The following is a 14,497-nucleotide window of genomic DNA, read 5'->3' as shown; positions in this document are numbered from 1 at the left end:
CACCCAGGTTCATGACATAACTAAAGAAGGCCTTGTGATTGTCCTTAGTGTCTGGTGCAATTTACCTTTTGAAGCGGGTCTTAGATGAATTCATGAGTGAACGTAGCTTCTTGCTAGTACTGATCATAGATGCCTTCCCTTTTTGGGATTGTGCTCTATCATGTAGTATCCCCCACCTTTTGTTGTATAGCTTATTTATGGCTGGGGTCCACCAGACAGGTCTCCTGCCTTTGGAGGAGTGAGTCTTGTTTTTATTTGGGATAGCATGATCCATGCATTCCAGTAGGTGTCAATAGAATGTATTTGTAAAGGATTCAGTGGTCTGAGCCATATTTACCTCTGTCCCAGGGTCTTTGAAGGATACCACCTCGGTTTTGTGAAGTGTGATGTTTGCTTTTGGTAAGTTCTTCACCGAGAGAACCTAGGATGGGGGTGGGGAAGGGATATGGATGTCCAGTGAGATAAATGTATGGTCTGACCTTACCAATGAGGGGTATACCTCTGGTGTGGAACATAGAGTCCCCATGTTGGTGATGATCAGGTCCAATATGTTTTACCCTCTTGTGGGTTTGGTGACCAGTTGTGACATAGCATTTGGGTTTAGAAATTCTAGCAACCATTGGGCGAGGGTGTTGGGGCTTGAGTAGTATTCCCAGTCAATGTTTTGGTAGTTGAAGTCACCCCATATAATGGTGTTTGTAGAGATCATCATATTCTCCAGTGTTCCCAGGAAAGCTGAGTGGGGTTCCTGTGTTTGGTAGGGTGGTCTGTAGCAGGCTAAAAACTGAAAGGCAGTTTTGACCACTGTTAGTTGCACATGTATGGTCTCTGATGCTTCGTGCAGTGCTACTAACCTGGAGGTGTGTGTATCTGTGATGTATACGGATACTCCCCCTAAATTTGTTGGTTGGTCCGTGTCTTGAAGCCGAAAAGCATGGTATGAAGTATAACCTGGTAGTGCTGGTGTGCTTTTGGGAGCCTGAACCAGGTGTCTGTTACTGCACAGATATCGACATTCTCCATACTGAGGAGAGTCTTGAGTGCGTGCATTCTGAGGTCTAGACATCTGGTGTTGAGCAACATTACCCGTAGTTTTTTTTACCTTTTATTGTCTATGGAGGTGGGTTTGTCTTTTGAGCCTTGCCTAAAAAAAGCACTGTGGGGTTGGCAACAGCCTTAGCCAGTATTCGAAAGTCCAGGGGTGACAGGTGCAAGCTCTCCATAGCGAAGCTATGTGGCATGTTGAGCATGTCATCCCAGGCTGACAAACACTGGATCCCCTTTGAATGACACCAATATGTTAGCCAACTGTTAAAATTGATCAGCTTGTCTGTATACTGCGTCATCATTCTTGGTGAGGGTAAGATGCTCCATAAGATCAGGGTCATACAGGCCTGGGTTACATGATCAGAGAGCTCCTCTATGTCTCTTGTAATGTAGTCCAGGGAGGAATGTCTGAGGTCATTCACACCAGCATGGACAATGATGGAGCCATATTTGTACTTGCTTTGGAGTAACCTGAGTGCATGTGTAATGTGGCGGAACCTGCCAGATGACATACAGCTCAAAGTGTCCTTCTCCTTGTTCAGCCTGGTGAGTGTGACATCAGTGTGTCTGACAATAGAGTCACCTATTACAAGAGTATTAAGTGTGTTGTTTAGCCCTAAGGGCAGTGACTGTGTGGCACACTGACTTTGTGAACCATGTGATATGTGGGTATTGTTGTGGGGTAGCAGTTGTTTGAGTGTCTGCTTAGGAGGTCTCTGCTGCTTAGGCAGATATTATTTAGAGCCTTCGAGTATGTATTTGTGTGGTAATGTATTTTGTTTGCTGTCGCTATAGGTCTATGTGAGACTGGATTTGTGGTGTTTGTGGTTACCTTCACCACCTGATAGACTGTGCCGGTCATGGGTTGCGAGAGCTCAGCCTCCTGTTTGTCTATATAGTTGCATCTCTCACATATATCTGAGTTTGTTGGGAGGAGGTGAGGGTTGTCTGTGTACATAAGGCAGTTGTAACATTGCCTCAAAAGTCCCATATTCACCAGCTGGACTGTAGAGTACACACGAAACCAACCTTTGGACATGCCAGAATATTATGATGACATACTCTCTGTTGACTGATCAAAAGGGATCAGTAGGGTGTTAAGTGTGTAAAAAAGTATAACAGGTTTAGTGCTCAGGTTTGTTGGTGTTTTTGAAAGATTATCTGCGAAGGAGTCCAGACAGAACCATGACACCTCCTTCAGCTATGTCATACATAGCAATGTACACTCATATATGTTCTGAGTCAGGGCCAACTGTACCTGACTGACAATGCTGACATCCTGTCAGACAGGCCCATACATACATACTCACCTCCCACTGACAAGAGTCCCTATCATCTTACCAGGAGATAGCACATGTAGAATGGGTAAACAGCTCCTTCCAAAGCTGAAAACATGGCATCAATTGGATTACATTACTTCCTTATATGTGTCATAAGTGAACTACAGAACAAACAGACCCTGCACCTGAACAGTCTGTTGAGCCTCACCCTCTCTACAGGATCTGAAACTGTTGAATGTGTTACAGCATCATATGGCACACCCCACAAGTGTTGGTGCACAACAGACCATGGGAACTATAGTCCTATAAGCCTATGACGTCTGATCTGCAAGGCCATTGAGTCCATCAGGATTGAAGTCATAAACAGAGCTATTGGAAGCCGACAAACACACAGCCCTATCATCTGTGGTATGATCATGGGCAGATCAGGGTTCCCAAACCTGCTAGACTGTTTGCAAGGCAGCCACCCAGGACACACATCACTGAAGGGAGCTACACACATCCCACATAAACTCTGAATAGCCCTTTATCAACATCACAGATGCATGTATCCACAAAATCAACAACCTGTGCATAAATATGTATTGTCATATGAAGGAATGGCAATTTGTCCACAGAGAGATCACATAAGCTAAGAACTGTGGAGTCCTGTTCAAGGTGTTAACACCTGCTGACCCACATGGTTCATTCCTGGGATTGCATAAAACAAAGTGCACACACATTACCATGTCCAGTCTGATGATGTCAGCATCCTACAAATATAGCAGGAGAAAAGAAAACACCCAGTAAAGCATATAGCGTGTTGTGTTAATGCTTATATCTCTAGTATCATAACATAATTAGGTAGGGGTTTGAATCCTGCAATTGCTGAGTGTGTGTGTGTGTGACACTGTTGGTCAATGTGTTGTGGGTTTTGCTTTTACAATTGTATGACATATCAGTAAAACAACAGTATGTGCATTGCACACTTTAGGTATCTGTGTGGCAAATACATATATGTACATGTGACCTCAATTGTTATCTGTATGGCAAATACATATATGTACATGTGACCTCAATTAGTTCATAGGTGTGAAGCCTGCTTTTTACACAAATACATCTGTTACCATTGACAGTCTGTGCTGCTGCTTCTCAGACCTTAGGTCACATATGTATGTTTGTGGCAAGGCCAGCCACTGTAGTGATCTGTGGCCTAGGTCATCTGAGTCACACACACCCATGACAGTTTCTATAGAATAGTGTGAGTGAGGGTTCATGCCTGGGGTATATGTCAGACATGTTCAAACACAACACAATCTGTCGATAATGGCAATTTATTATAGGTGTACAACACCTCCGTGGATATGCATACAGACCCCTTCTTGCTTATGTGATGCACTGAGGGACATCAGCATACCTTTGGAAATGTGAATACTAAAGGACAGATGACATAACATGTGGCTCTATGTACACATCGGTACCCCTGCTACATGTTGTGGGCTACTACCAATGTGGTAATGTCAAGATACTATGTATAGTAAATGTGGATGACTATGCTATAGTTGGCTTATAGCTTTACAGCATGGGTTGATCAACAGGTATCTGTCTGTATGATACCCTTGTGGAGGATAAGTGTCTCATCTGGAGAATGCATTGTAGGCCACTGTATGCATTACCAGATCTGGATGGACATATCCCTAGTGTGTTTGCTTGTACCTAGGACGGCTACATGCCAAACAGGAGTGGTCCCAGGAATGGGTGGTGGGCAATACCACTGGTTACTGGTATATTATAGCACTGGAAGGACTCAAATGCTACTGTGTATTCTACATCTGTGTGTCAGTTGTCAAGACATCATCTAATGATTGGGTAAAATCAGGCTGTTGAGGTTATGTATACTACCAGAGTGCAAAACAATGACCAATATAAACAGTATCACCCACAGCATAGTGTCAAACCATGTCATACACACATGTGTACCCAAGTTGTAACATATGTGTAGTAAAATGCATACTGGCCACCAATAGGAAATATGAAGTGTTAACACTGTGTAATACAGGGCATGTCACCCTTCCCATGTGTCCACTATGCACATATATGCAGACAGTGAACCTCCACCATGTTCACAAATGTACACCTGCAAATCTGTACTGCACACATCACACACATACCATCCACTCACCAACACATGCTGCCAGTACCGCACACATCAGCCAAGTGGCACATGGGTGGACAATACATTCTTGCAATTAACACTGGTGTAAATAATACTACATTGATAATTATAGCTTTAATGCATCTTGCCTGCTCACATATACCTACAAGGATATCAGTACACTTTGCTGTTGACAACATGCTAACATTGCTACACTGCTATTAGGTCACCCTGTGCATCAGCACCATGTAAGCCTGTTCCTGCATCATTGTCACAGATGACAGGAGATGGCACAGTTTCATCATATGCACAGGGTGTGTTATTGATTTGCCAGAGCCCGACAATGACCCATCCATACATAAATGGATAAATAAATAAAAATAAATAAATAAATGACAGGAGATGGCACATTTTCATCATATGCACAGGGTGTGTTATTGCTTTGCCAGAGCCCGACAATGACCCATCCAATCGACATGTATGTGTGTGTGTGTGTGTGTGTGTGTGTGTGTGTGTGTGTGTGTGTGTGTGTGTGTGTGTGTGTGTGGGACAATAGTACAGTATGGGTCAATGTTTGTGTAATGCGTGTGTGTATGTGTTATCCCTAGGTGTTTGGTTTATGTGTGTGTGTCTGCATGCACACAGTTCCACCTTGTGGCTGCCAAATACGGAAGGTTGTGGGACAGCCACAGACTGTACCTGCCAGGCTGTACAGATCACTGTCTCCGGCCACGGACACAGTACCTGTGCCTGCCAGTGGTGCCACGGACAGTATCGGGTACTAAGCCAGACTGGGTACTATCATCAGAGGCAGAGGGATGTCGACTGGACCAATGTCCCTGCTGGGAATGGCCAGAGCCACATGCACGTGGTTGTCTAGGACGGTCTATTGACAGCCCAGCCCCAACATTGCTGGGGCTGGTACTACCACTACGGGAGCACCTGAGACTTGTGTGTTGTCCACGATGACTGCCTGGGGATGATGTTGCTGACATACATGCACATCAACATTTCAGCCATCCTGCACTGTCCTGGCACATGGACATTACATTGCAGAGGACATCTAGTGTCTCCCCCCAACGTCTATCAATGACCTCGGTGTAATTACGGATGGCACCGGCAAGGTCACGGATACTGTCATTGATAGCGGTGTTGTGAGCCCTCTGCGCCCTTAGTCCCTGCCTGGTGTACTGTTCCATACGTGCCTGTGCCTGCATTACAGCCCGGAACATACCTGAGGTTGTGAGACCTGTGGGGGCACGTCTGCCAGGGGCATTACGACCAGCAATGCTCCCACGAGAACCCCTGGACATATGCCTATGTGGTACCATTCCAGGTGTCTGGGTATGGCTGCTGTGTGGGGTTGCATGTGCCATAGATACCACACTATCCTGCTCAATGCCTACTGTATGCTGTTTCTCCACTAAGACCATTGGTGTTGAGGGATGTATCGGCAGTATGAATGTGCGCATAGATGGGGTGGACAGCTGTGTACTGTCGACTGGCGGTCCAACAACATACCCTGACAAACCTGCCTTTGCCACTACACATGTGTCATCATGTCCACTATTTGTGGCAGTGACTTCAGGTTCCCTGCTGTACTCATCCAACAATACCTCAGCACCTGTGAGAGGAGGACAGGAAACACACTTCACAATCTGTACAGGATGTTAGCACACATGAACACATGCAAACATGCACACATGAACACATGCACACATGCACACATGCACACATGAACACATGCACACATGCACACATGCACACATGAACACATGCACACAAATACACTACTCAGTCAAGTTGATAAAGCAACAGTTTAAATTGCACACACACACACACACACACACACACACACACACACACACACACACACACACACACACACACGCACACACACACACACCAACAGCAATACGGAACATATTCATTAGTGGTTGATGGTGGAGTACAGTATCACAAGCCAAAGAGTCCTATCACATGTTTCAGTTTGCAGGATGTGTGTTGCTCAACAGCATGCAGTGCGAGTGTAGAGAGTCCTTGTTGATAACAGTATACATGTCATCGATGCATGTGTGTTGTTCAATGATTGGCCTCACCCTGGAACACAATGTGTACATGGACACAATATTGCTGTGCAAGTCTGAAACGCTTTCCAATGTCCTGTGCACCATCACTCATAGGTATACATACCATGGCCGGATGCACACAACTGTCAGGTGTATAGCAATGAATGATATGTGTAGTACTGTAGTTACTGTAACTGGATGTAGTGTAGTACAAAGAGCCATCATCAGGCAGCATCATGTGGTCACTCAAGGCCACTAATGTATGTCACACTGGCAACTATCTTGCTGTACCTGACCTGCACAACTTCGGCTACATTAACCATTTCACAGCCAGTTGTTACATGGGTATGTAAGGTGCTCAACAGGGAGCATTGCCTAACATGAATGTGTTGTGTGTTGAAGCGTGTCACACTGCCCCATAATAGGCCTCTACCCCTCAGGTATAGCATGTGTGCTGTGTTGATGACATTTGGGATACTGGAGTATGACCTTACAGCAGGTGTCTACATATGCCATGTGTATCATATTAACACTTACTGCATATGACAAAGTGATGTATGTTGTGTGCATGTGTATTGACTCTGCCTATACAATGTCCACTACAGTGTACCACAATTGGTTGGGATGCTCTGTGTATTGCATGTATTTGAGGCAGCTACTCATGTTACTGGGATGTGCATAGTCCCACAGAGAACATGCAGAGCATGCATTATATGTAGGTGTTTTACATGTGTATATGGCCTACAAGTCTCCTATGACATGCACATGTTATATGCTATATTAAATGTAGAACACTCACCACCATGGGTCTGCTGTATTGCTATCACACCAGAGGGACCTACAAGGATATGAGACAGTTTGTCAGTGTCAACAACTATGGCATTGCTGCGGTGTGTTTGCAATTTTACAGTAGTACAAGAGGTGACAGTCACAGGAACATAAATTATGTTCCAAATTATCAGTATTGCATGACACCAGGCTCCACATCTTCTAAATACACAGTACACATCTGATAAATGCATGTTCTAATAATTGAGCTAACAGTAGTCTACAGATATGCCATGTTACCTGCACGCACTATATCTACGTGCTGGGTGACTCTGGCCTCCATGATGACACATGTCTGTTGTACTGGTTGGCCAGGAGCCACCACGCTGAGGAGCAGCTCTTCCACTCTGGTGAGGGGGGGATGTGTTGCTGCACCACCACCTGAGGCAAGCTGTTGTCTGTGGACATCGGTGGCATGCTGCCGGACACTTCTGATTAAATCACTGCAGTGATGGCGTACCTGCTCATAAGTCTGGTTATGCATGCCTACATCATTCACCCGATGGACAAAATCCTGCCACAGTGCTGTGCGCCCATGATGGTCCTGGCTGGATCTGGAGAACAGCAGGTTGTGATGATGTATCAGGGCATCAAAGATGACTTCCTCCTCCTCAGGGGAATAGGCAGGTTTCCTGTTGTGAGACATATCCCTGGAAGACAATAAAACAGTAATTGTGAGCAAGTCATGTGGCACACTTAACTTGCTAAAGTACAGACATCAATGAAATGCCATATATAGCAACCTATTGGCTGTCAGTAGATACACACTTTCAATACCACATATGACTGCTTAGCCCACAACTGCCTGACAGTGCCTGGCACATACTATATACCAAACCATGTTCTGCACAGCAACAAAGTGAAACCAGTATGTAAGACTATACAACAGTACATGGCACACTGTATGTGACACAATGCACCACCTAGCCACTGGAGGTGTATATGAAGCTAATGCATGCAGACATTTGTCATCCGTTGAAATTAATGTAAAGTACAGTTACAGTACTACCAGTACACCACTCTACTTGTTGATAGCAAACCCCTCAGTAACATATGTGCACATTCATCTCTATAGGTGGCATACTGCTATGCTACACTATACATGTTGCTAGATATGCACTTATATCCTGTGACACACATACCACCAAGGCCATTTTACAGGCATACACCCACACATATCAGACATACCTATAAGAAACAAAGGTATGGCAACCCAGATTAGTTTTACCTGTGTAACATACAGTACTGTGTGTCAGCACCTACAAAACCTCATGCCTGAGGTATGTAATGTGTGAGGACCACAGGTAACAAACAAAACAGTGTTTCCAAGCAATGTGGATATAAACCATACTGTGTTGTTTAGGCCTACAGCTTCAGGTAGTACTACAGTTCATACGGGATTTGTATTCACTAGTGTTAACAATCAATAAGCATACATGAACTGCTTTAGCAACACCATGGGACTACGTCACACCATATGCCATACTGCTTTCCCTGCCTAGCAATAGCATACATATCTTTTGCTGAGATTAGAGCTACAACACTACATACCATGATATACACAGTTTCCCACTAGGCTATCACACATACACACAACTTTGACACATTCGCCTACACATTCGCCATCACACCCAGTCAACCTCACATAGCAAGTAATGCAACAAGTACATGCGTGTGTGTATCAGGTTCTAGGTAGCTAATAGGCTATTATCCGTAGGGCCTATGGAAGCCTAGCCATATGGTACCCTGCCCTTCAACACCCATGTAATGTAGGTTCATGTGCCCCTATCATGCAGAGCCACAGAGGTGATTCCCGGGTTGTGTTTCCTATCTCACATCCAATCATCATGATTATTCATGACAACTGCTAATGAGGACCTTCATTTGCTATTGATAGGTAGTTAGTTCCAGAGCATGGTATGTGTCTGAGATGATAATGTACCACTCCAGCATGTTCTGCTTTTTGACGTTACAGGGTTTAGATCAGTACAGTGTGTAGCTTGTATGGAGTTTAATCTGTTTATATGGAGCATGTCCAACACCTGTGGGTTTGGCATAGCTTTGTATGTTAGACAGAGGTTGCCTCTGGGTAGGCGGTATGCGACACAGTGTAGCTCTGGTTTTGTAAGACAATCTGCATAGGGCATCTGTTTGAGTCTGGTAATACTCTTTGTGAGGTATGTGTCTGGTGTCTACAGTCGCTGTGGATGTCTTCTGAGGTACATACCAACAGGGCCAATGTACTCTATGATGGGTGTTATGACTGATGAGTACAGTGGAACACTGACCTCTTTTTCCATGGATGACACACCTTTTCTGATGACATGTGGACCATACTCAGTTTACATGACTCGTGTGACACTGTGATTATCAATAGGGACACTACTGTCCACCTGTGTCCCGTAGTCTCTTATCACACTTTGGGGGTTGAGTAGACTACCACCTATGTGGTAGTTCATGGGTACAGGGTTTTTTACAAAAGGGATGGCAATACGTTTACAAAATTGAGCTTGAGCGTACATATGATCATCCATTGGTGTACATATAGATATACATATAGACACATATACAATCCACCTTTCATGGTGGGAATATTAATTATGCAAAGGTTGAGTGGGATGCAGTTATGTAATGATATTGCACAGTCTTGTGCAGAATGCATGGAAGGTATTCTCAGCCCATGTATCTTTAGCAGGACCCCCTATATGGAAGACTAAAAAACTAACAAATCATACCCACAGTGTTTAAACACCACATGTCATATGCCAGCACTATATGCTGTCTTGTTTGCCACACACTGCAACCTACATATAAATTTGCACATAACAACTTGCACCAACATATAAATGTCCACCCTTCACAAACAGTTGCAGTATGTCCCTTGCTCTATGCACATGTTCGATGCTAATTTATCAGACACATAAATATCTCTCCATATGTGTGTGCCATACACACACAGGGTCCACACTGTTGTAAGTCCGTACACCTCACGGATGACCTGTTGGGCCTTGCTACAACATGGACAGTTGTCACATGTGTGCATACAGTAATAGTACAGAGAGTATATATAGCTGCAAATGCTAACATTACTATACTAGCCTGGTACAGCAGTTGCCAATGCTAAGCTACACATTATGTGACTATCAAGCATGTCTTACTCTGTCACATCCAAGTTTATATAGGTGTTTTCACTACTCCCCCAAACTACCATTATACGCACTACTGTACAGACCATAGATAACATGTTCAGATGTTCGACATATAATACTGAGCTACATATGTCACAGTTATGTCCCACTACACACAGCTACACACTAATTTGTCCATGGCAGTAGTTATGCATGGCATCACTGCATACATACCTACTGCTGCCACATATCCATGTTTCAGAGTATGTACAGTACTATTCATAAACATCTGCTACTTGCCGGTAACTACAAATCTGTTACATACCTGTTACTCACTTTCAGGTCCGTCTGTGTATGCTTTGACAATTTTTTTTTTTATTTATTAAGTAAAGTTTTTTACTTAAGTTTTATTATTGGTTATTAATTAAGTTTTTTTTTCTTAATTAATATATTTAGGTTATAATTAAGTAAATATATTTTTACTTAATTAAAGATTTCTTTATTAAGTACTAAAGTTTGTCACTACTCTCCAAGAGTTCTAGTGTTGCTGACACGTGCAATGTGATGATTGCATGTGGGGATAGCAAGTACAGTCTGCTTTTATAGGTATCTGCGCATGTGCATGTGATGCCCTCTGCACCAATTGGTGCCCAGCATTTGGTAAATGCATACAGCCTGCTGTGTGGTAATTGCAGTACTCACTGTCATAGCAACCCAATGCTATAAATTGCTAAGGTATGTAGGCATAGCCCTTTCAGATTTCCAGAGTGGGGCCCATGCTTGTTTGCTGTGGACACTGTTGTGTAAGTCAGAAGGTTGGTATACTTCTTATATCTGAAGCTAGAGGTGTAGACAGTGATGTACATGTTGTACTCAGACCTGACTGTTGCCACTTGCAGTACAGAGCTATCAGTGTAGAGTTTAACCCACCCTTACAAATGCTTACACAACATGTATGTGACTATGTAGTTTATTTTCTATTCATATAATTAACTGCCATACAAACGTAGTTATTGAGAAATATTCTTTTGGCACATGAACTGTTTGTGAACTGTTATACTGTGAATATTAATGTACTCACTTCTGCAGGGTTTGTGGTTTTATTGTTGACATTAGCACAGGATTCACAGGACAACTGGACAATTCCAGTACTGTGTATGCCTACCTACATCCATGGTAGACCCTAAACACACAAGTGTATTTAACTTGTGGGGGGGATGCTGACATACAGAGAGCATTATGTATTATTGTGTGAATGTTATCTTACTGGACTTAAAGGATTGGTGTGTACCTGTTAGTTTATCAAGGCAGGTGGTCCGTCTGCATAGTTCCCAAATGTGAACTTATCCAGATGGTAGTCAAATGTTACACTGTTATTCTTTGTCTGTGCAACCCACAGGTGTTTTCATCACTGGTACAATGGCATTGTTGCAGTGAGTTGCTACCAGTACATGGCTACATCCATTGGTATTTCTGTGTTGTACTCCTACATAAGGGTATGCTTGTGGAAGTCCTACCAAAGTTATTTGCAGAGTGTGTAACAGCAGAATAGCTGATATGCCTGTGTGTTTGTGCCTCTGCCAGGCCTACGAAACACTCAGATACATCTTTGCATGGTGTCAGGGATAGGTAGTTAAAAGTGAGGTACACCTTACACATAATAGAGACAGTAAGTGTAGACTTGAGTGAAGCAGTGCATATGGATTAGTACTCCTTTTATGAAGTACAAGTGGTGTCTACTGTTATTATTGTCAGTATTCATTGGGTAATACCCCACCTTTTTGACTGACGTCAGTACTTTTCAGAGGGATTCAGAGGGACACAGCTAAAATATGTTTCACAATCAGGGACATCCCTGTAAAGTAGTCACAATTAGGTAGTATGGCCACTGCCCTAATCAGATATGCCACTGTTTGTCCTGCTATGATACTGTGTGATGGTTGTAAAGTGCCTCTGTAACAGTATTTGCTGCTAGAATGGCTACTTCTCATATCACACTCATGTAATGCATTTCACAACAATTGCTGGTAAAGATCCACAGAACAAGCTTTGTGTTATGGCCTTCCTATTTTTCCTTTACATTCAATCATTGTAATGCATGATATATTTATTTCAGCACCAGCTTATTGTATATCTGTTGTGGCTTAGTGGTAATTCATGCAGTCTAGTGTGTCAATGGTCTGGGGTTCGAGACTGACAGAGGTGTTTTATTTTGCTGCTGAACAGAACAAGGGCCCTGACATAGAGTGACTAAGGCACTTTTAAGCAGTTGTAAGTGGGTTTGCGTGGGTTTGCGCGATGCTTAGCAATACTAAGCTAAGCGCACACATGCGCACACTTGCTTAATCCCGCTTACTACTGCTTAAAAGTGCTTACTCCCGCTAACCCCCGTGCTAATTTCTTTGAAAGAAAATAAAATGGGGAGATAGGAAAGTGGTGAAAAAGGGGGAACAAAGAGGGAAAGACAGTAGGGAAACAAGCTCGGGATGTGCAGGACGGGTGTAGGGAAGGTTCATAGCTGCCCATATCTTTACCAGCAACAGCTGTGCATGTGCAATAAATTTGGAGTGAAATTTGAAACCTTCCACCCTTGAGAGAGGGGTGAGGACAACAAAGTATGTTGTACTGCCAATTATAATTATCAGTTTACATGTCCAGGGGACATGTGCGTGAAATGGACAGTTATGTATGGGGCGTAATTTTTTTGTGGGTACGGATTGCTCTTTTTTTTTTTTTTTTCAGGTGAGAGTGGAAAGTGAGGTAGAGGAAGTAGGTATATTTGAGGAGGTAGGTTGGGAAGGTAAACAGACAAGACAAACAAGATGCATACAGGGGCGGTGTTATGACACATGGGGTAGGTGAACACAATTGATGGGGACGGATCTATGGAAATCGCAAGCCCATGAGCCCATAGATGGTAACAGTGGAACTGAGATCCCCACCCATGGGCAGTCACCACTGCACTTTCACAGCCCCGAGGGTGGCTGTGCTGGGGGCTGCGTAGGACGGGCAGGCTCACCCGTGAGACGTGCCACTCTCGCCTTGAGCTGGCATAGGGGATTAGTGACTGAACGCTGGATCTCCCTACACACCACAACCCGGATCCTTCGAAGGGTGAAAGGTGGCCCTTCTCTGTCCACGCTTGCACGGCGGGATGAGTCCCATCCCCTGCAGCGCTTCCACCCAAAGGTGGCACAGGACCAACGGAGGAGGGGAGCCCGGGCTGGGCACCGGACCTGCTGGTGCCAGGTGCACTCGCCAGCTGAGGAGGGACAGGTGGGTCCGCTGGGACCGGCCTTCCCATATGTTATGTGATTAGGTGTATTTAATTACAACATAAACAACAGCATTCCAAATAAGTTGTAATAGCATGCAGTAATATTCCCATTAACCCAACACACCAAGGTTCCAACAGTTGAACAGCAAGCATAACACATGCATATATTGAACAACAGTGGACATTCCAACAGCATGCATGGATGATTGGTGGCAACAGGCCACCATGATTGTGGTGTTCGAACAGGGCACATGCATCAAAGTGAATGCAGATATTTATAGAACAATAGGACATATGTCCCAAAAAATTTTTTGAGATTACACATACCCATTGAGTTGTGGAATTGCATTGTTTATGCACATACAGTAGGGTGTAGAAAGAAACCTCAATTAACATCTTATAAGTACTTTTAGTTTACACTACATTCCTATTGACTGCAGGTGTATATCCCCTACATGTATTATTACACTTGGCAACATGCATTAGGTTGTGTAATGGGTTTGGCTAGTTCATTATATACCTAACCTATATCTGACATACTAACTGTCCAAGATGCAGATGTTACTGTTACATATTTATTGATTGTATTTATATTTCTTTATCTACATATCTGGATGTGTTCACATGACATTTTCAGTTAGATTTGTACAGAACCCTACATTTCGTGTAGCCCACTCACATTTCTAGGGATCTAATTAACAAGCTACTCGTGTGCCAAATTTACTTATGCATGC

Source organism: Protopterus annectens, chromosome 1.part0, assembly GCF_019279795.1.
Source record: "Protopterus annectens isolate FY-2018-M chromosome 1.part0, PAN1.0, whole genome shotgun sequence".
NCBI lineage: Eukaryota > Metazoa > Chordata > Ceratodontiformes > Protopteridae > Protopterus > Protopterus annectens.
The sequence above is the reverse complement of the archived record's forward strand: the minus strand, read 5'-3'. Positions refer to the sequence as shown.